Consider the following 22312-nt stretch of genomic DNA (forward strand, 5'->3'; position numbering starts at 1 on the left):
CTTACAATCCTCATGTCTCAGCCTCTGAAGTAGCTGGCATTATAAGCCTGTGGCATCATACCCAGCCAGGAATTTATGTTAAAAAAAAAAAAAAAGGATGGGGACATGTCACAGGGACACAGGAGCCAAGTTAGAAGAGCTTCCAAGCTAGGGACAGTGTTGCATGCCTGAAATTCCAGCTACTCTAGAGGCTGTGGCAGGAACACCAAGAATTTGAGGACAGCCTGGGCAATTAATGGGATCCTGTCTCAAAACAAAACTTTTTTAAAAAGCTGAAAATGCAGCTCAGAGGCAGAACACCCCTGGGTTCATTCAATCCCTAGTACCACAAAAAACTCAAAAACCATAAAAGAGCTTCCAAAGGCCAACACTGGAATATTGGAGCAATAAATAACATGGTATTAGATTACAATGCAGAGTATAAAGTAAATATCCATGAATCCACATTGGTATATACAAATGATTGAAAAAATAAATAAAGGGAGGAGAGACACATCTTTCTTACAGAAGAATTCTAAAAATTAGAAATAATTTATGTAGATGTCCCCTTCTCCAGGAAGGCTTAATTCCCACCTCCCCTTTGACGGTGTTTTTTTTCTTCTTGACTTGCTTATTGTTGGGGAAGGAGAGGGAGTGAGAAATGATAAGGAAGATTGGTGATCTAGGTTAGCTGAAAAACCAGCCTCTACCTCAGAGCAAAGCCTGTCCAAGGAAGGGACAGATAAACCACAAATTTATTTGTAGATAAACCACAAATAACTGGAGAGATCTGCTGTGCCAGGTGTCCCTGACTCAGTCAGGCTAGGTGGGGATCCACAGCAACCCCCTAGCAGCCACCAATCAGCATGAGACAGGGAAATACCTGGGATGCCAGATGACCCTCCCAGTAGTTTATGGTGGTTGATAACCTGTTGGGAAACCATGTAGTTCAGCATGAACACCCCTCTTGGCTTAAACCAATCAGTTCAAATGAATACCCCTTTTGTACTGACCAATCACCCCTACCCAACTTGTTCCTGCCAGTGAATGTGCTAATCATGTTTTAGAGTTGTTATTTGATTTTCCCGCGGTGTGTGATGATTTGCTAAGAGATGCTATGATGTATGAGGGGGTCCCTGCCTTCTCCAAAGAGTGTATAAAACTGCTGCAAACCCTGGGCTGGGGGCCTCTCAGCGTCACCAGTTGCTGTGTGTGCGCTTGGAGGACAGAGCTAGCTCGCACAATAAACACCTCTTTGCTGCTTACATCGATCTTGGTCTCTGGTGGTCTTTTGGGGGTCCCGAATTCGAGCATAACAAGCCTCATGTGATAAGTCATGTTGATAGTATTTGGGGTGGGGGGTATCCTGGGGATTGAACCCAAAGGTGCTTTGTTATGAGCTACATCCACAGCCCTTTTAGTTTCCTTTTGTTGTTGTTTTGAGACAGGATCTCACTAAGTTGCTTAGGGTCTTGATAAATGGCAGAGGCTGGCCTTAAACTTGGATCCTCCCGCCTTAATCTCCCTGTATTCTGGGATTACAGGTGTGGGCCACTGCACCCAGCAATAGTGTGTACTTTGATATGGTCAGAAGCACATCTCCCCTCTGTACTATTCTTCCCCTGATCATAACCCCAGTCTAACAATGAGAAAAATACCTGATGAATCTAAATAGAGAAACATTCAACAAGACACCTGACAAGGACTCTCTAAAACTATCAAGGTCAAACTGTCAAGCAAAGAAACACTAGGAGACTATCCCAGACCAGAGGAAACCAAAAAGATATGATGATCAAATGTAATGCAGTATTCTGGGTGGGATCCTGGGAAGGAAAAAGATATTAGTGGAAGAACTCGTGAAATCCAAATAAAGTATACAATTTACTTAATAATTATATTCAAAACCAAAACTCCAGGCAATTCTTGGGTCACCTGCTTGGCTCCAGGCTGCTGTGAAGCACTTTGGCCACCACTGGAGAGAGTGGAGATTCTCAAACTTTGGTGCCAGTAAAATCCCCCAGAGGGGTTGTTGGTCCAATAGGCCCCCTTGTGAGATTCTCATCAGTCCCATGGTGAACTTGGGGATGTACCTTGTTTTTTTTTTTTTTTTTTAAGAGAATCAAATTTGTAATTTGGTAATTTCCTGCATTTGATGTACGCTATTTTGGTTGGGCCCTGGGGATTAAGTCCAGGGGCACTTTTTGTTTTTTATTTTGCAGCAGGGTCTCACTAAATTGCCAAGGATCTTGCTAAATTGCTGAGGCTGGTCTCAGACTCAAGATCCTCCAGTCTCAGCCTCCCAAACCACGTGTGCGCCACTGCTCCCAGCTTGATGTACTCTTCAATGACATTCTTAGCCTGGGATTCTTTGTCATAGTCCTTAACTACCACACAATTGCAACTGACCACTCTAGTAGATTTTCCATCTCTGCCCACGCCTATCATTCCCATAGTTTCTTGTCATCATCAACCTTAATTAGACTCATTTGGTATTCAGCTCGAAGGACTTCCACCAGCTTGTTACACATAGGCTGTTACTGAGATGCAAGCACACAAAGCAGAGCTTGGTGCTTGTCCAAGACTGACAGCTTTGAGGATTCCATGTGCGAGGCCATTGTGAAAGGTGCCTTTCAGAGCCTCTCATAAAGCAGTGTTAAGGTCCTGACACCGCCAGCAGCATTGCCTTCCTCCGTCATGGCTGTGGGTTCCAGGTAGAGCTGAATCTTTTTTGGGGGAAGGGTAACCAGGCATTGAACTCAAGGGCACTCGATCACTGAGCCCCATCCCCAGCCCTGTTTTGTATTTTATTTAGAGAAAGGGTCTCTCTGAGTTGCTTAGTGCCTCACTTTTGCTGAGGCTGGCTTTGAACTTGGGATCCTCCTGCCTCAGCCTCCCAAGCCACTGGGCTTACAGGTGTGCACCACCATGCCCGGCTGGAGCTGAATCTTGAATGTAACTGAGTCTTTGCCTCCTCCTCACTGGGCAATAGCTGGAAAAATGGGTATACACTGTTTTTGGTTTGTTTGTTTTGCACACAGGGATGCTGTACCACTGAGCTACACCCCCAGCCTTTTTTTATTCTTATTTTGAGTCAGGGTATCACTAAGTTGCCCAGGCTAGCCTTGAACTTGCAATCTTCCTGCCTCAGCCTCCTGAGTCATGGGGATTACAGGCGTGTACCGCTGAGACCAGCAGGACATACATTGTTAATAAATTCTACTAGGGGTTCTGAGATGTCACATTTTGAACACACTGTACTGGAAAACAAAATCTGATATTCTACTCATAATTACTATACCCATCAATAAGATGTGAGTTCCCCTGGAACAAAAATCTGAAGATAGAAAGAGCATGAACTTCCATTTATTATGTAACATCTCCAGTCTATTTGGGGCACTCAATGAGTTTCTTAATAGAATTCTTACACCATCTGACATGTGATAAGTGTGAAATGAACAAATACTGAAAATAAGGAATTAATAGGAAACCTGCTGACACATTGTCCCTTCTGATCATCCTGATCTAATAGGACCAGAAGAATCTATTTCCTCTGGCATTCAATTCACATTTAGGTCCTATTCTTTTATTTTATAATATAGGCATAATGATACCCTTAAATTTGTTTGCAGAATTAGAGCCATTTCAGGGTGCTGTGTACTTCTTCCAGGGGAATCCCAAGTTCTCATTCTTCAGGTTCTCCCTGCTCACAGTTCCTCTCCCTAGGATTCTCCCCAAACCAGTCTACAATCCCCACCCCACCCCAAAACATACACTCCTAGTTCAATCTGACCTTAGTCTTTGCTGAAGGATTGTTTCCTTGCACTGTCTCTGCTGCTGGTAAGGACTTGAGCATGCTCCCAGAAGGCACTGTCCTTCTCCTTCACGCTCCCAGCACCTGCATTCTGCATCTTTCCATGTCTGCTAAACTAAACTCTGTGTTTTGTTTTTTTTTTTTTGAGAGAATTTTTAATATTTATTTTTTAGTTTTCGGCGGACACAACATCTTTGCTGTATGTGGTGCTGAGGATTGAACCTGGGCCGCACGCATGCCAGGCGAGCGCGCTACCGCTTGAGCCACATCCCCAGCCCAGTAAACTCTGTGTTGATAGGAAATATATCTGTCACATTTCTCACTGCCTGTCTAGCTCATGACATAGAGCATGGCAGACATTAGGCGCTAAATATAAGAATGCTATAAGAATGCTGAATGAGCCAGGTGCTGTGGTGCACACCTGTAATCCTTGCAACTTGGAAGGCTGAGACAGGAGATTCACAAGTTCAAGGCCAGCCTCAGCAACTTAGCCAGACCCTGTCTCAAAATAAAAAATAAAAATGGATAGAGATGTAGCTCAGTGGTAAAGTGTCCTTGGTTTCAGTCCTTAGTATCCCATCATCACCAAAAAAAGTGAAAATTGAGAACTCTGAGTCATTTCAGTTGTAGGAAATTGGGAAGGCTCAATGGAATATGTACCATTTCTTTTGGAAATTAAAAGATAATTTAATTTAATATGTAAATGAGAATGCATAAGACCACAGGAACTGTTCATCAACATAACCACATAATCATTCCAACAATATCATCATGACTTAATAAAAAGAGAACAGCATTCCTTTTCTGCTTTATTATTTTTAAATTTTATAAGCATACATAATGTATGTATATAAAATTTTAATATATATGTTTATAAAACTATGTATATATATTTTGCTATTGGGTATTGAACCCAGAGAGGTTTTTACCACTATCTAGTGCTGTCTGCTCCATCCAACCTGGAGCCTTAGTCATTCCTTTGCCCCTTGCCGAGTATGATACCCATCTCCACCTTGGTTATAGACTGTCTAGGTATTAAGATGCTTGTGTTCAAGAACCCTTATTTTGCTTAATAATGGCTCCAAACACAAGAGCAGTAATGCTGGAAACTCAGAGATGCCAAAGAGAAGGCTTAAAGTGCCTCCTTTAAGGAAAAAAGGTGGAAAGTTCTTCACTTTTACATTGTTGGGGGGACTGTAAATTATTACAACCACTATGGAAATCAGTATGGAGGTTCCTCACAACACTAAAAATGAAACTGCCCCATGTCCTAGCTACACCACTCCTTGGAATTTATCCTAAAGTCATCATATTATAGTGATACAAGCATACCCATGTTTATAACGGCACAACACACAATGGCCAAACTAAGGAAACAGCCTAGGTGTCCATCAATGGATGAATGGATAAAAAAAAAAAATGTGGTATATATACATAATGGAGTTTTATTCAGCCATAAAGAAAAGTGAAAATGGATGGAACTTAAGAACATCATGTTAAGTGAAATAAGCCAAACTCAGAAAATAAAGGGTCACATGTTTTCTCTCACATGTGGAAGGTAGAGAGGAAAAAGGGAAAGAAGAGAGGCAGATCTTATGAAAATTGATGGGAGATCAGGAGAGCAAAGGAGAAGGATAGGGGTGGGGATGGGGGGAGAGACAAATGAAAAGGGAAATTCTGGGGGTGACATTGACCAAATTATTTTGTTATATCCTGTGCATGTATGAACATGTAACAATGAATTCCACCTTGATGTATAATTATAATGCAACAATAAAAAATATGGGGAAAAGGTAAAAAGTCTTGATCTAATAAGGAAAGAAAAGCATTGTATGCTAGATGCCAAGAATTTACAGGACATTTTGAGAGATGTACACATAATTTTTATTGTAGGATATTGTTATAATTTGTACTATTTTATTATTAGTGATGCTGTTAATCCATTACTGTGCCTACTTTTTTCTTTTTTCAGTACTAGGGAACCCAGAGCCTCATATACACAAGGCAAGTGCCCTACCCCTGAGCTACATTCTCAGCCCTTTTTAGACAACAGTGTGCTAAGTTACTGAGGCTGGGTTACAGGCATACATTACCATGCCTGTAGCATACTCTTCCTATTTGCGGGGCCCAGGGATACTGGGGATTGAATCAGGGGTGTTCTGTCACTAACTCATATTTTTAACCCTTTTAAAATTTTATTTTGTATTTTGAGATAGCGTCTTGCTAGGTTGCAGAGGCTAACCTCAAACTTGCAATCTTCCTGCCTCAGTTTCTGGAGTAGCTGGGATATAATCATGTGCCTTATGTGACTATAAGTCGTACTTAATTTTTTTTAATATTTATTTATTTTTTAGTTTTCGGTGGACACAAATCTTCATTTTATTTGTATGTGGTGCTGAGGATCGAACCCAGCACCTCGCGCATGCCAGGCAAGCGCGCTACCGCTTGAGCCACATCCCCAGCCCCATACTTAATTTTTAAATTAAACTTTATTATAGGTATATACGTATAGGAAAAATCACGTATAAATAGGATATGATACTAGCTGCAGTTTTAGGCATCTATTGGTGATAAGCAGGGGACTACTGTATACTTGTTTGCATATTCATCTACTGGACAAATATTCACTGAGCAGTTACTTTGCACCAAGTGATGGGCTGGGCACAGCAGATGCCAAGTGGATGAGAGATGAGCTTTTTCTTGAGGAGGTGGTGATAGGCTGTAAGTTGAGATATATGTCAACAAACCATTATATACAGAGGGTAGCAGCTGTGGGTGTAGGTCCAAAGTGATATGGGATCTCTTCAGTAGAAGGATGGCTCAGGTTGGAAAGGTGAGCTGAAACTCATGGAAGAGGTGATAGTGGAATTTGAGAGCAGGCAAAATGTGTTTTTCTGCAGAACAACAGAGGAAAGTCCTGCAAACGGAGGGAACACCAGTAAACAAGGTCAGAAGCACGAAACAGCATGACAAAGGACAGGTGGTCTCCCAGTCACTGCTGTCGCCACAAAAAACATAAAGAGAATTGGCACAGCTCAGTGGTAGAGCACATGCTCAGGATGCACAAGGCCCTGGGTTCAACCTATGGTACCACCAAAATAAATAAATAAATATAATTTGTCAAAAAAAATTATGTAAGACGTGTGAAAAACTGAATAGAATTTTCTTGAAAATTACAAAGAAAAATTATAGAAATCAGGTACAGTGGTGCACAGGTGGAGTCCTAGCTACCCTAGAGGCTGAGAGGAGGAGGGATCGCTTGAGCCTAGGAGTTTGAGACTAGTCTGGGCAACATAGTGAGATCCTATCTAAAAAAAAAAAAAAGAAAGGAAGGAAGAATGAAAGAAAGAAAGGAAAGAAGAAAGGAAGGAAGGAAGGAAGGAAGGAAGGAAGGAAGAAGGAAGGAAGAGAAAGAAGTTATAGGGTGTAGCTAAGTGATAGAGCATCTATTTAGGATCTGCCCTGAGTTCAATCCCCAGTGCCAAAAATAAAATAAAATGACACAAACAAAAATTATCTATATTGTTATTATATAGATAGTAATTGTGAGTCTGCTCTAATTTTTAGAACCAAAAAAAAAAAAAAAAACAACTGAATTTATGTTTTGGGGTGGTCTACATTTCCCCAAAGCCCTGTCCAGTGGCTCATTTGGCAGCTCTGCTGAAGGACTTCATTTTCCCCAGTGGCCTCCCTTAATCTATTTTTGTCAGTATTTCTCTCTGGAAGACCCTGTTCTCATCCTTGCCAATTTCTTCCTTTTTAGTTGTTTTCTGGTTAACTCAGTGTTCGCCTATGATTCTACCATTTCTACATCATTTTCATCAACTGTCTGAAACCTGCACAAAGGTTATTTATATTATCTCAATTTTTGTGTCCCAAACTAAACAGGGATGCTTGGACAATGGTTACCAGCTCTGATGATACAGGAAAGAAAACTAAGTGTCCTCTCCTCTCAGTCATCAACACAGAATACAGGGGCCTACCCACCACCCCTTCAGATGCCAATTGCAAGTCCCAGGGGGGTTTATGTGAACTTCAGACTCACAGGCTGTAAATAGGGTCCCCCAGTCTCTTCCTCAGTTTCCATTAGTTTCCTAGTGTGGTTCACAGAACTTAAGGAATCCCATAAATATGCTTTTATAAAGGAAATTAGAAAGGGTACCAATGAAAATGAGATGGAGAGATGGATAGGGAAAAATATGGGGTTAGGGGGACAGAGTGTCCACCTAGGAACCTCCAAGAGTCTAGCTACCAGAGGCTCCCAGAACCCTGTTTCACTACAGAGGCATGAATGATGACATTATTGGCCATTGGTGATTAACTCAACCTTTAGCCTCTCTGCCTTCCCCAGACTAATCCTGCCTTAATCTTCCCACTGTCCAATTTGCCATCATGAAGCAACCTAGGGAATGACAGCCTTCAGTCAACTCATTAGTACGGAAAAACATATTTATCACTTTGGACACTTTAAGGACTTTAGAATTTGTATGTCAGGACCAAGTATATACAGTGGTCCTTTAATATCCCCAGAAGGATTTGTTCCAGGACCTTCAAGAGTTCCCAGATCCTCAGATACTTAGGTTCCTTAGGAAAAATGGTGTAGGGCCAGGCATGGTGGCACTTAGAAGGCTATTTAGGAGGCTGAGGCAGAAGGATCACTTGAGCTTAGGACTTTAAGGCCAGCCTGGGAAACTTAGCAAAACCTCATCTCAAAAAAAAAAAAAAAAAAAAAAAAAAAATTCAAACCCCCAAATAATTAAATGGTGCAGCATTTGTATATAACTTATGCACATATCCCCTATTATGGTTTGGCTATGAGGTACCCCCTCAATTGTGTATTAATGCAGGAATATTGAGAGGCAAAATGATTAGATTGTGAGAACTGTAAACTAATCAGTCCATTCCATTAGTCCTAGCTTGAATGGACTAACTAAGTGGTAACTGTGGGCAGGTGGGATGTGGCTGGAAGAGGTGGGTCATTGGGGATGTACCTTGGAAGGATGCATCTTCCCTTTGGCCCCTCTCCCTCTCTCTGCCATGAAGTGAGGAGCTTTCCTCAGCTGCTGCCCTTCCACCACAGTGTTCTGCCTCATCTCAGGCCCAACCAATGTGGAGTAGGACCACCATGGACTAAATCTCTGAAACCATAAACCAAAATAAACTTTTCCTCCTCTAAGTGGGTCTTGTTGGGTATTTTTGTCATAGCCACGTAAACCTAACTGACACATTCCCATTATTTTATTTATTTTTGCAGTGCTGGAGATCAAACCTGGGATCTGGTATATGCTAGCCAAATGCTCTACCACCGAGCTACATCCCCAGCCCTGAATTTTTTAAATTTTTATTTTTTATCTGAGGCTGGTTGAATCTGCAGATACGGAGGGCTCACTATATTTCACAATATCACACAGCTGAAGAAGAACTGCTAGAGTTCCATGTGGCTAAAGTATTGAACGTGAGGCAGGCACAGTGGGAAAACTCTTGACATTTGCCAACCGGAGGTCTTCAGCTAGTAACTGCAACTTTCTGACTTACAGATTCCTCATCATCTACCTTGAGGAAACTGTCACAGGAGTTCCACAAAACCACATAAGTGAGAAGAGCTGAACTTGTATCAGGAATATGACTGTCCCTCGGCAAATATACATGTTCTTTCCCCACAATGCCTTGGATGTTCTGCATTACATTTTATTGATTGATCGACTTGTACACTGATCGATTTTTATCTTATCATTACTCTGTCAAATAAGTACAAAACTGCACAGATGAACTTGTTATGCTGCAGGGGAATAAAGAGAGGAACTCTTTGTTGATTTTTAAGACAATGTTACCCAAGAAGTTAGTTTTCCATTGAATAGAGAGATAAAAGCTGAACAAGAATGCAGGACATTACATATGCAGAGGATGATACTGCTGAGACTAAACAGAGCTGGCATCTGTGAGACATGCACAGACTTTTTATTCCAAGGCCATGGGATTCTGGAATCCATCCCTTCCTACATGTCATTTATTCTAAAGAAGTAAGTAAATTAGACAGTGAAACAGGAGAATCAGCCTGGCTCATTACAGCGACAAAATTGAATTTATAAATAAAAATAAGAAATGGAGCACATCCTGGAATCTTCTGAGAAATTATTGATAAATGTGGGACTGGATTGACAGCTCATCTGAAATGCAATTTTCTGTTTATTGTTCTCTAAAATCACTTCTGAATTCATGTTTTAATACATTTGTTTTTGGAATGTTTTATTTCCCTCAAGAATGAAGGGATTCTTATTTGAAAATGAGCTAAGTGGTTTGCAACCATTTACAATGGAAATTTATATGCTGTGACAGTAGCCTAAATGTAACGTTTACCTTATATTATTCCAGTTACTTCAGAGGTACCTCAGAGACTAAATCTCACCAGCAAGTAAAGAATAAGGTCCTGGTATTCTTATGAGAAATTGAACAGTATAATGAAATTTGTTATCAAATCAGAATCTTAAGATCAGGAACAGCATGAGGAAACGGATTTGAGATTTTGATCTTTGTGATTCATGTTCCAGCTATACAGTTACTACATAATAACAGTAACTCAAGAGAAATTGCTGTCACATCTCTGAGGTGACTTTTCAGCTATTTTTCTTTAGGGTTAATTTGCTGGGTATAAGTTGCAAGGATGAATTATCACATTTAAAAAAGAAAAAAAAAATGCTGATAAGCCATATGTTAATCATATACACCCTTGGTAAAGTTGTAACCAAGAAATGGTCATGTAAGCATTAAAGGAATATTTAAGGAAACTATTGATTTGAGAACATTCATTTTGCAGAGCTGGACCAGATATAAACAATGAGGCCCATTTGGAAATCTAAATTTCTCAATATCACTTTCAGAAATGATCCACTTATCATCTGTTACTTCCAATTCCCCAATAGAAGAGCTTTCTTTTCAGTGAATTTTTGAATATATAAGGAAACTTCTATAAACACATTAAAAAGAAACTAACTCAACAACCAAGGACCTGAATCAGCAGTTCACCGAAATAGAAACACAAATAGCTTTTAAAAATGAAAAATGCTTAAACGAGGCAATTGTTAAAGAAAAAAAAAGTTGTGTAAGAAATGCAATCTGACCCACAACTTGGATCAGCAACAAATAATATTTATGTAATATGAAAACCCTAAACGTAACTAGCTTACTGAACAAAATGGACTTGGGAAAAGAAGCTGCCAACCTCCTCGTCATCTTACTTTTGAGCCTCATTGATGAAATAACAGATAGTTTTTATAGCTTTTCCAAGTATTTTGGGGTTATTAATGAATAGTCTCTCCCCCCACCCCAGGGTAACCCAGAGTTAATTTGATGTCAAAACATCCAGCTTTTATTCAATTTATACTTTTCCTCACTCACAACTTAGACCTGACACAGGCTTCAAGTTTGCAGTGTTCAGGAAGCATACATACGGCTTCCAAATAAATTCAGGATTCCTAATTAAACATGAATTGTGAAAAACAACAAATACTTCTAGTAGAATCATGTATCCAATAATATGTGAGATGTACTCATATTTTAAAGCATTTAGATTTAATTGGCCATCCAGTTATTTTCATTTGCTAAACCTGGTGACTCTAGGTATAGGGTCAGTGTCACGTGTTCTATCTTGCTCACTGTGCTGCCCCTACTTATAGGCAGACATGGAAAGGGTAGAAATCAGAGGAAGAAAAGCTCTTTTTTTTTTTTAATTTTTTTTTTAAAAATATTTATTTCTTTTAGTTATTGGCGGACACAACATCTTTGTTTGTATGTGGTGCTGAGGATCGAACCTGGGCCGCACGCATGCCAGGCGAGCGCGCTACCGCTTGAGCCACATCCCCAGCCCAGGAAGAAAAGCTCTTGATCTGCATGGTTGTCATCTGCCCTGAGTTCCCTTTTGGAGTATCAGATGTCCAAAGCTGACTCAAGGGACCAGCCCCATCTCTGGGGGTGTTTTAGATTAGTGACCTGGACATTGACAACTGTCTCCTCAGCACATAGCCTCTGGTGGTTCACTCTTTGTTAGAATCACTTTTCACCCTTCCAGATGGTTCTGTTGGGTGGGGAACTTTTGATAGCCACCCAAGGGCAGCTTTCTTCCCCAGAATCCAATCTAATTGCTGAGTACAGTGGTGCACACCTGTAATCCCAGCAATTTTGGGGGGGTTGAAGCAGGAGGATCACAAGTTCAAAGCCAGGCTCAACAATTTGGCAAGGCTGTAAACAACTTAGTGAGAACTTAACTCAAAATAAAAAAATAAAAAGGGCTGGGGATGTGGTTTAGTGGTTAAACACCCCTAGGTTCAATCCCTGGTTACAAAACAAACAAACAAACAAAATCCATTTTCATCCACAGAAAACCATGTCCTCACTCCCCACATCCTTGGAAATGTTCAAACTTGATCATTATTCTGCTCCCAGGCAGGTTGCTCTGGCCAGGTTCTGGCTTTTGAATTTTCTTCCTTTCCTTCCTCCAAATTTCCAGGAACACCCATTGGTCACCCGTTCACTTGGTCTAGAACAAGTGGGAAGAGTCATTCTCCCAGCCAGCATTGGAGGCGGGGTGGGAAATATAACCCAGATGACCCTCTCCGAAGCAATCCTTGTTACTCACCCCTTCAACCCTCCGTTAATTCTTGGCCTTCTCTTTTTTATTATTTTGTACTAGGATTGAACCCAGGGGCACTTGCCACTACACCTCATCCCAAGCCCTTTTTTATATTTTATTTAGAGACAGGGTCTCACTGAGTGATGGCCTTCTCTTTTATAGACTGAAGGTAGTTATTGGCCAGGGCTGGAAAAATCACTTTGGGGCCATCTCATTTGCAAATGCTACATGGATTGTCTAGAATCTCTGTTTAGAATATGGGGCTTCTTTTTACCTATTGTTCTCAGATTTAGAGTCTTAATTGAATTTCAAAGACTGAAAAAATCTATTTTAAAAATCTATTATATAACTAAAAATGGTCATATAATCATATTGTGTAGATGATGAGAGGGGAAGTGTATATGTGGGGAGTGGATAAGGGTGAGATAAACCAAACTTCTCATTTATTGTAACAGGGAGGCAGAAGAGAGTATCTAAAACTGACAAATCAAGAAGTAGCAGCATGGGGCTGGGGTTGTGGCTCAGTGGCAGAGCACTTGCCTAACATGGGTGAGGCACTGGGTTTGATTCTCAGCACCAAATATAAATTAATAAATAAAGATCCATCAACAACTAAAAATTAAAAAAAGAAAGAAAGAAAGAAGTAGCAGCATAAGCACAACCTTAAAAATATGGAGCTAAATACCAACAGAAGAGCCAAGTAGTTGAAAATGTTTGCCTTTAAATCCAGGCATGGTGACCCACACCTATAACCCCAGAGACTGCTGAAGCAGGAGGATCACAACTTCGAGGCCAGCCTCAGCAACACAATTTAGCAAGACCCTGTCTCAAAGCAAAAATAAAAAAGGACTGAGGTGTGACTCAGTGGTAGAATGACCCACTACAAAAGAGAGAGAGAGAGAGAGTAAGAAAGAAAGAGAAAGAAATAAAATCTTTGCCTTTAGGAAGTGAGACTGGGTGGGGGTTTTCAGATGAGACAAAGATATATTGTTTTTCAATATAAACTTTTTAATATTAATTTTGAGCACTGTATTATTTTGATCACAATAAAAATATTTAAATGATAATTTTTGCCAATACCACAAATAAAACATAGGGCGTGGGGGGGCATAGTTCAGTGGTAAAGCCCTTGCCTAGCATGCGTGAGTCCCAGCAACAATCCCCAGCAACACTCCCCTCCCTCCCAAAAGAAGAAAAGAGGCAAAGGTATTACAATAACGATAGCTAACATGTACATGGTATTTGATGTGATCAGTTGTTGTCTTAAATTCTGGGTTTATATTGACTCATTTGATCTATATATCTTACTTTCCTAGGGTTGCTGTAACAAAAGTACATCCAATTGGGTGGTTTAGAACCAGAGAATTCATTGTTCCATGCAGGTCTGCAAGCTAGAAGTCAGAAATCCAGGTGTTGGCCTAACCATGCTCCCCTTGAAACCTCAGGGTAAAGACCCCTCCTGGCCTCTTTTAGATTCTGGTAGCTCCAGAAATTCCTTGGCTTGTGGCAGCATAACTCCAATCTTTAAGGGGAGTTCTTCCTGTGTGCATGTCTGTGTCTCTGTGCCCAAATTCCTCTCTTTTATTATTTATTTTTTTATTTGTTTGTGATGCTAGAGATTGGACCTAGGACCTAGCATGTGCTAGATAAGTGCTCTATCCCTGAGCCACATCCTCAGCCCTACCCCCGCCTCTTTTAAGGATATCAGTCATATTGAATTAGGGCTGACCCTAACAACCTCATTTTAATTTGATTACCTCTGTAAAGACCCTATTTCCAAAAGAAGTCAAATTCTGAGGTACTGGAGGTTATTAGCACTTTAACATATCTTTTTGGGGGATACAAGTCAATCCATAATATTATACAAGGACCCAATGAGCCAAGCACCATTCTTACTGCAATTTTATAGATGAGGAAATCAGAGCACAGAGAAATTAGGTAATTTACCCAAGAAGACACGGCTAGTTAATGGTTGGAGTGTAATTTAAACCCAAGATGTTTAGCTCTCAAATCCTGGGCTCTTAACATCTAGACCACACTACTTTCCTACATTAAGCACACAAAGCAAGATCTGTGAGTAGATTATGCTATCCTTTGTGTGAAAAGAAATTAGGGATAGTTGGCTTTCACTTGCGCCACAGAGCCCAGCTTTGTTTGGTCAAGGATCAAATAAATCCATGCATAACTAAAGAATCAAGTGTCTTAATCTGATTCAGATAAAATGTGTGTTTAGGCCGGGCATGGTGGTGTATTCCTATAATCCCAGCAGCTCAGGAAGCTGAGGCAGTATGATCCTGAGTTCAAAGCCAGCCTTGGCAACTTGGCGAGGCCATAAGCAACTCAGTGAGACCCTGTCTTTAAATAAAATATTAAAAAGGGCTGTGCATGTGACTCAATCCCTTATACCAAAAAAAAAAAAAAAAAGAAAAGAAAAGAAAAAAAGTCTGTTTAACACCAAAGCCCTCCAAGCTGCTAGGATCACTCGTTCCTTTATCACTAAAGTGAGAAACCCAGTGACCTCCTCTTATCCTAAAGCTTCTTGTGGTGCTTGCATGTCTCCTTGTCTCTTCTGACAGTATTTATTCTTCCCATCTCATTCCCTCCCTAGACTGCCCCCTTTCAAGATCTCCACCCACGGTAGTCACCGCCTAATGTGCATCATCTCTCTAAGGGCCAGGCTGGGATGACTCAGAGATCTCGTGAAGGTTCAGAGCTTTGGAGGGAAATTACATCTCAAGGAAACTCAAAGAAAAAAAATCAGAATGGAGTATTCTACATCCTTGTTCCTCACAATTCCTCAGTCATTCCCTTCCACCTTCTCTTCCAGTGGGCGCTAGGCTCCTCTGCTTCTGATTCCCCCATCTCTTCCCTGTCAAACCGTCTGCCTTTGTTATGGTTTAGATGTGAGGTGTCCCCCAAAAGCTCATGTTGAGACAGTGCAAGAAGGTTTGGAGGAGAAATTATTGGATTATAAAAGCCTTAACTGAATCAGTGAATTAATCTCCTGAATGGAGATTAGCTGAGTGGTAACTGAAGGTGGGTAGGGTGTGGGAAAGGAGGTGGGTCATTGGGGGTATATCTTTAGGGTATTTATTTTGTATCTGGGGAGTGGAGTCTCTCTCTGTCTCTCTCTCTCTCTCTCTCTCTCCTGATAATCATGTGAGCTGCTTCCCTACACCACACTCTTCCGCCAGGATATTCAGCCTCAGCGCTAGCCCTGAGGAATGGAGCTAGCTGTCTATGGACTGAGATCTCTGAAACCATGAGCCCGTAAATAAATTTTTTCTCCCCTAAAATTTTACTGGTCAGTCTTTTAGTCACAACAGTGAAAAAAGCAGACTAAAACAGCCTTTTAGTCCTGCAATCAAATTATTCTTGCTATACCAGGAGAGGGGAATAAAGAGAGAAAGAAGGGCCACATCTTTCTTCCCCAAAAGACCCAAGCAAAACATTTCTCCCCAGGAAGCGTTCTTCCTCCAGCTTTCAGAAAAATGACTTTTTTCCCCCTCCCCACCGATGCAGAGTTTAAGATCCATCTACAGATTAACAAACACTAGTTCCTATATCCACCCTATTTCGAAAGGAGCCCGACCCCAGGATTGAACACACCATCCCTCTGTCTTCAGTTTTGCATTCAGAATGAAGGCGTTGCCCTAAGGAGGGATTCAGTTGCCACATGTAAATGCTTGGGACAGCAGTAGTTTCCTTGGGCTCCCACTGCATAATACCACAAACTAGGTGGCTTTAAAGAACAGAAATCTATTCTTTCACGTTTTAGAGGCCAGAAGCTGATATCAAATGCCATCCTCCATTTGAAGGCTCTAGAGGAGAATTCTTTGTTGCCCCCTCCTGTTCTGATGGTTCCTGGCACTCTTTGACCTTCCTTGGCTTATAGTTACATTCCTCCAAACCTGACCCTGGCAGCACATGGCCGTCTTTGCTGTGTGTGTCTATACATGTCTGTGTGTTCACTTTCTTCTTTTCTTTTCTTTCTTTCTTTTATTCCCCCCTTTTTTGATGCTTGGGCTGGAACCTGGGGTTCCATGCATGCTAAACATGCACTCTACCACTGAGCTATATCCCAGCCCCTCTCTTCTTCTTTTTTTTTTAAAGAGAAAGAGAGAATTTTAATATTTATTTATTCATTTTAGTTTTCGGCGGACACAACATCTTTGTTTGTATGTGGTGCTGAGGATCGAACCCGGGCCGCACGCATGCCAAGCGAGCGCGCTACCGCTTGAGCCATATCCCCAGCCCAAAGCCCCTCTCTTCTTATAAGGAAACCTGTCACATTAGACTAAGGACCCACTCTAATTCAGTGTGACCTCATCTTAATTAATCACACCAACAAAAACCCTCTCTCAAAATAAAGTCACATTCCTGCTCTGAATAGACAGGAATTCTAAGGAGACACGGTTCAGCCCAGCACGGTTGACAGAGCCATATCTGAGGCTAAGGTTTCTATGAAATGCAACTCAGGCCAGAGCTGTCAGGGTCAGATGCTGTTAGAGACCTGCTTGGTGGGCTTCTCCAGCTCTTCCCAGTGCTTCCTGCCTTCTGGGCTTCAGCTACTTGCTGAGGCGGGCCTTGAGATCCTCCTGCCTAAACCTCCTGAGGCACTGGGATTATAGGCATGTGTTAGGCAAACACTAACAATTAGGAAATAAACAGAAACTACTTCTTGGACCCAGGAATATCCAGAAGCTGGAGATTCAAGGAGAACAGAAACTCAGATCCTGTTCACTGAGCCACAATCCCTGAATTACTAAAGTCAGGTCCTGGTAAATTTCAAGAATGCTAAACTCTAATCATACCCAGAAATGAGGTGAGGTCCCAAAGGAACTACCAAGCAGGCTGAGCCAGACCACTTAGGCAATGACAATCAGATGCCCAGACTGCTGGGGCGCACGGGAGGTGGTCTGTAGGCCAATCATTCTTCAGAATTTGGTTAGAAACCTTAAGAACTCTGGTGCAATGTTAGTTTTTTGCTCCTTTCTCTTTCTGTGGCTCAGTTGCCTTTTGGTGTCCTGTAATTGGTATACTTAAGAGATTTAAGAGTGTGATTAGGCTCTGTCATTTTGCCCCAATGATAAACTCCTGTTGAAAACCGGTTTGCCCTTGTGGTTTATCTCCCCTCCTCCTACCAAACTCTCACCATAGCTACCATGTACTGAATATGTACTATGTGCGTGCCAGGCAATTATAACTTCTCACCATGTGTCATGAGGGAAGATTTGCTAGCTTCATTTGACAGATTAGGTTCAGGGAAGGTAAGTTACTGGCTGCAGATACCATTTTCATGTGGTCTGTCTGGGTGTTAACTACCATATTCTACCCCGGTCCTCAGCATGAACGTCAGGAGGAAATCACTAGAAAAGAAAAAAAGACCGGGAGCCATATGTATCTGCCTTGGAGGCCTCAAGGTTGGTGGGTAAACACACAAATGGTGAAGGTGGAGTGCTGGAGTCAGGCCCTTGCTCTGCCAGTGACTAGCTATGAGACTAGGAACCAAAGTTTTATGTTGGCCTTTTCTCATCTATAAACTGGTTTGATGATACTAACCTAGGTCATTGGAAAACTCAAAAGACATGACACATGACAAACAGCTAGACGAGTATAAGAACATTTGAAAGAGCATTTTGGGAAGCTCTGTTGCTTGCCATCATTATTATGACTTTTCTCTTTTAACTGGCTATAGGATGGAACTGACATGCCCATCCTCAGCTAATCCCCAGAGGGTCTCTCACTAGTGACTACTCATGCGGCACACTGCACAACCCACGATGCCTGTCATTCATGTAAACTGCGATATGACTAGTGTCTTTAAGTGGGGTGCATGGGTGCAACTCTTATCCTAAAACTGTTTTTTAAGGCATCCGTTTGTAAAGTGCTCTCTTAAGCTTTGCATTTTTTAAAATTTATTTTTATGTTTTTATTTTTTAGGGACTAGGCACTGAACCCAGAGATGCTTTGCCACTGAGCTATATCTCTCTCCCTTTTTATTGTTTTTATTTTGAGACAGGGTCTCTCTAGGTTTTTTGGGACCTTGCTAAGTTGCTAAAGCTGCCCTAGAAGTTGATCCTCTTGTCTCAGCTTTCCGAGCCACTGGGATCCTCCCCAAGCTTACCTGGGTCCCTGGAGAGGTTTCCACTTCTTCCCTCTCTAGCTCATTCCACGCCACTGGACTGCTGAGATAACACACCCTAGTGACAGCTTAGCTTCACCACCAGGGATGTCTGCATGTTGGGCTTCCCTGGTGCCAACTGGCACATGACCCCAGACATCACCCAACCAATCATCAGCCCAGAACAGCACTAATTCTCCAAGGTCCTGGGGGTCAGGCCCTCAGATCAGTTACTGGCCAATAGCCCTCCCTGGGCTAAAAACTCTCGAAGAATTTTTTTTTTTTTTTTTTTTTTTTTTTTTTTTTTGCATTCTTAAGGATGGCTATGCTAACAATTAGACTGAAATAATACCTGCCATGAAGTAAGGCAAGAGTCCTTCAGGGACCAGAAACACTGATCCCAAGTCCATTCTACCAGTGGGTCTGGGAGGTTCTCTTCAGCCCTGGTTGTTCTAATAACCAGAGAGATTTATGTTTTTTGTTTTTTTTTTTTGCAATGTACAAAGGGCTGCTAATGCTTAGGGCATATAATGGAGCAGAAGAACTAGATTATAAAAAGTACTGAGCGCTTAATTTCATTTGTGTTGTATTAACCACAAATAATATGTCCCTAAATACGTGAAGAAATGTTTGAAGGAAGTTTTCTTAAGTATCATCAGTGACTGGCTGGGGATGTGGCTCAAGCGGTAGCATGCTCACCTGGCATACGTGCGGCCCGGGTTCGATCCTCAACATCACATACAAACAAAGATGTTGTGTCCGCCTAAAACTAAAAAATAAATATTAAAATTTCTCTCTCTCTTTCTCTCTCCTCTATCTCTCTCTCTCTTTAAAAAAAAAAAATATCATCAGTGACTGAACTCATGATTTTTCCAGTTTGGATTTTGCTGCAGAAGACCATTTTACAGGGCTGAGTAGGCTCTCTTGAGCCCTGAGAGAGTCACATGACCCTACCCAGATGAAAAGGCACAATTAAAAGTGGCCTACCAGCTGCAAAGCAAGAAAGAGCACAGGGACTGGGGAATAGCTTGTTTTGGCTACAGCCCTGGGAGAGTCTCAAAAATCTGAGTCACTGAACCTCTAGGGCGGGGAACCCCCAGGGAAATGGGAGATGCTGGGGATAAGGGAGCATGTGTTGGGGCTTCGTGTACAGGTCAGAGCCCCTTGGCCAAACCTGCACTGGTCCTGCTTTGTCTGCCTTGGTCAGGTCAGTCTGGCGCTGCCAACGTCAAATCACCCCCAGCTCTTAAGCTCTGGGTTAAAAGGTAAAAGCTGAGCACCAATTTTCAAGAAAGGGTCACTAGGACTATTGTTCCTCACTCTTTCCCTCTCCTCCCACCTTCTGCGTTTGGCATTTTTCCATGTCAGAAAGCAGATTTTCATTTGGGAACAGGCACATATAATACGTGCTGTTATACCAGCTACAGTGCTAAGTGCTAAATGTACATTTTAACATTGAATCTGCACAGCAATCTAAAGAGGTAGATGCTGTTAATGTTCTCATTTTCACAGGAAGAAACGGACTTAGACATCAAAGTGCCCGTCTGTGTCTTTAGCTTGTCTCCAACAACTTAAATTGAATATGGCATTTGGCTTTCATGGATATAAAATGAAAAGATGGTATTACTTGTTAAAAAAGTATGAACGTGTTGTCAGTGGTTATCTCTAGGTGATAGAATTTGGTGTAATTCTTTTTTTTTTTTTTTTTGCATTGCAATTCTCAGTATTATAAGAACTTCTTTTAAAACTATTAGCATGCTTCACTTTCATAGCCTAAAAACAGAGAAAGAAAACCTTTTTTTTTTTTTTTTTTTTTTGTACTGAGGGATTGAACACACCACTAAGCCACATACCCAGCCCTTTTTATTTTTTATCTTGAGACAGGGTTTCACTAAGTTACTAAGGCTGGCCTTAAACTTTCAATCCTCCTGCCTCAGCATCCCAAGTAGCTTGGACTACAGGCATATGCCACTGCACATAGCTAAAAAACTATTTTTTTGAAGAACAATACACACATTTCTTTTGGTATGTTATAACCTTAGGCAAGTAAGCTAACCTCTTGTGCCTCAGTTGTTGTTTTTTTTTTTTTAAAGAGAGAGAGAGATAGAGGGGGGAGAGAGAGAGAGAGAGAGAGAGAGAGAGAGAGAGAAATTTTAATACTTATTTTTTAGTTTTTCGGCGGACACAACATCTTTTTATTTATTTATTTTTAATTTTTTATTATTTTTTATTGGTTGTTCAAAACATTACAAAGCTCTTGACATATCATATTTCATACATTAGATTCAAATGGGTTATAACGGACACAACATCTTTGTTTGTATGTGGTGTTGAGGATGGAACCCGGGCCGCATGCATGCCAGGTGAGTACGCTACCGCTTGAGCCACATCCCCAGCCTGTGCCTCAGTTTTTTTGATTATAGAATGAAGGTAATAATCATTTGTTTCATATGATTGTGAGAATTCCATATATAAAATACTTATGTATAGTTAACTGCTATTGAAAATTGAAATTTTCAGAGCTATTTGTGTTACTCAGGGTTTCCCAGAGACATAGAACCCATAGGATATTCCATATGTGAAGAAAGGGAGGAAGGGAGATTATAGGAATTGGTTCATGTGATTATGGTGGCCGAGAAGTCCTAGCTGTGGTTTACAAGCTGGGGAATCCAAAGGCTGAAACCCTGGGGGCTAATGGTTTAAGTTCTAATCTGAAATCCAAAGACCCATGATCCAAAGTGCTGAAATACCAGCTCAGATAACATACCCCCACTTCCTCTGCCTTTTTGCTCCATTAAAGCCCACAATGGATTGGATGTGCTTACCATGTTGGTGATGGTGGATCTTTTTTACTCATTGTACTCATTTTGATGCTGATCTCTTCTAGAAACACCCTCACAGGCATACCTATAAATCATGTTTACAAGCTATCTGAGCATCCCTTAGCCCAGTCAAGCTGACATATATAATTAACCTTCACACTGTTATTATTGTGATGGTGGTGGTGGTTGGTGTTACTTTTATTGTAACTCCACATCATGCAATGATGTAGGCAGGACAGGAATTACCCAGGACAAAAAAACCCAAATTTCTTTTGCAAGGCCATGAGAGATACAAGTGATAATTGGAAAGAAAGACATTGTAGCTATGTTGACACATTTCCACTGAGAGCCAAATGGTCTAATATATTAGTACACCTAACAGTTAGTTGGCTACCACAACTAAAAATGCATCAGTGAGGTAACTTTCCAGAAAAAATATAGTAATTATTAAATTGATGAATTTTAAAGAAATTTATAAAGGTCATAATGAGACAAGAAATTCTATATAAAGTGCCTTCATGATATGGGTTACCTGCAACAACACTGTCAATGAGAATCTGAGAGGGGAGGGAGGGGAGAACAGGATTGTGTATATTAAATCTTGGGTGTTTGTTTGTGGTAGGGGTTTCTCCCTGGCACATGCATGTTGCTAGTGGGTAGAGTTCAGGGTTCCAAACTCTCAACCTAGTTATGTTCCTGAACCTCAGCTCTGTTTGAGAAATACTTGCTTGAAGAGGCAGCTGGCTCCGATACCTCTGGCTTCTGCCCTCAATGATAAGAGTACCTAGATTTGAATTCCTGTTCCAGGTTCTTTCATCTGATGACAACTGATGAAGAATATGGTAGCAAAGGCAAGTCCTTAACCGCAAATGTGGTTGATGTGAACCAGAGGACCCAGGCAAAGAAGCCAGTGTGTATCTGTATAATCACCAATGGAAAACCCCTGAGCA

General features: G+C 41.2%; 1 pseudogene; it reads right to left on the reverse strand.

The window, feature by feature from the left end:
- Positions 1-2208: 2208 nt before the first annotated feature.
- LOC114101832 (small ribosomal subunit protein eS12 pseudogene) lies at positions 2209-2675 on the reverse strand (annotated as a pseudogene).
- Between the last annotated feature and the right edge of the window lie 19637 nt (positions 2676-22312).

This window comes from Marmota flaviventris, chromosome 15 (assembly GCF_047511675.1).
Source record: "Marmota flaviventris isolate mMarFla1 chromosome 15, mMarFla1.hap1, whole genome shotgun sequence".
Lineage (NCBI taxonomy): Eukaryota > Metazoa > Chordata > Mammalia > Rodentia > Sciuridae > Marmota > Marmota flaviventris.